This window comes from Pteropus vampyrus, unplaced genomic scaffold (assembly GCF_000151845.1).
Source record: "Pteropus vampyrus isolate Shadow unplaced genomic scaffold, Pvam_2.0 Scaffold868, whole genome shotgun sequence".
NCBI classification, from domain to species: Eukaryota; Metazoa; Chordata; class Mammalia; order Chiroptera; family Pteropodidae; genus Pteropus; species Pteropus vampyrus.
Genome location: NW_011889649.1, coordinates 10,092 through 11,898, shown reverse-complemented (window position 1 = coordinate 11,898; position 1,807 = coordinate 10,092).

Sequence of the window (1,807 nt, the reverse complement as noted above, 5' to 3'; positions counted from 1 at the left end):
CATGACTTCTTTGACTTTTTCATTCTTAGAGAAACATCTTATGGGATCATTTTCCTAATGAGGATATAATGTTCAAAGGTGCAAACATTACTATCCTGCTACCAATTACTCCTGTTGTGACAATACAAGAAAAACAGAGACCAGCATAGGCTACTGTAGCAATAGCACGTTTAAAAATGCTCAAGTAGGCTGATAATCCGGCTGGGGCAATCACTTTGACGAGAACTGTTGTTTTTGCTATTTCCTTCGTAATATGTTCATTTGTGTTATAGAAAAGTCAATAATTTCAAGGCTAAAATGTTGACATTTTTACAATTATTTTCAACACAGAGAAAGACTAGGAAATATATGTTGATAGAGATATCTTAGTTTGAGACTCCTACCTTCTGTTGTGCCTTTGCTCCTGATAGTTAACTCTTCAGTGCCATAAGTGATTTGTTTTTGCTAATGCAATGGACTTATTTTTGTCCTTTAATTTAATAATGTGTCGGAAAACTTTTACACATCTGTGCAAACTTCTTTCTACTTATTTATTTATACATTTTTTTTCCTGATTATCTTATGAGGTAATGCAGATATTGACTTTCACAGACGGGGCATAGGAGAAAAACTTTAGTGTTCTGAGATTTCCAGTCTTTTGACTGCAGATAAATTGGGTACTCATCAAATAGACATTACGGTTCATGAAATGTAGAATAAGTTTTATATTTTCACAGGTCACTGACTCAGATATTACCAAAAAGAAACTCAATGTAAAAGGAGTTAAAAAGCATTGTTATGATGAGTTAATATGTTTGTTAACATTTGAGTTACCTAATACGGATATTCAATTTTTTAATTAAGATTTCTACAAATGTTGATTTTCGGAGATAAGATTGCTTCATACTCTATTTAAGAGCATTTTAAAAACTACAACGTCAATGGTAGAATGAAGCCCTTAATTAAAAATGGAATCTCTTGCATTCACAGGACATAGTAATAACAGAATTACTCATTTTTAGTTTCTCATTTATATGTGTATATTTATTTATTTATCTATCAGGTGTGCGTTGACCATAACGAAATTACAATGTGACGCAAATGACAACCGTTGCTCGTGAATCTTGAATATGTATGTGTTTGTGTGTGTGTATACATATATATATATATTTATTTATTTATTTATTTATTTATTTATTTTTATTTTTTTTAATTAGCTAATAAAGTTTTCAGAGCAGAAACTTTTACATTTATTGACAAGTTAATGGAACAGTGCTTGTCATATGGAGGGCATTTAATAAACATTTGTGGATAATAGATAAAAGAAGGTGATTACATTATTAAAATGTAAATTTCAGTCTTTAAAATGTCATTTTTTTCTCAATGATGAGATTCATAATTCATCACTTCTTAGATTATATACATGTTTCTGTATATCATTTATCTGAGAATTACTTCAATATGCTAATATTTTACACTGTTTAAACAAATTAATAAGGCAAATGCATGTAGTAAATTGTAAATTAAGCATATAGGATGAATAGTTTCTTTATTTCATCATTGTTTTCTAAAACGCATAGGTGGGTTGCTTTTTTCGGTAGCAGACTGAAAAACATGTTGATTAACTAAATAACGGTAATGTCTATAGATTTCTCTTGAGATTCAATAAGAAATAACATAATTAGGATATATGCTGATGCTGAGCCTTGTATTATCCCCAATGCAAAAGGTAGGAATTTGCCATTATCAAGGGATTCATTGCACTAGAGTAAAAAGAGTTGGGAAGGAGTCCTCATGTCTTTATCACATACTCATCAGTTTTCTCTCA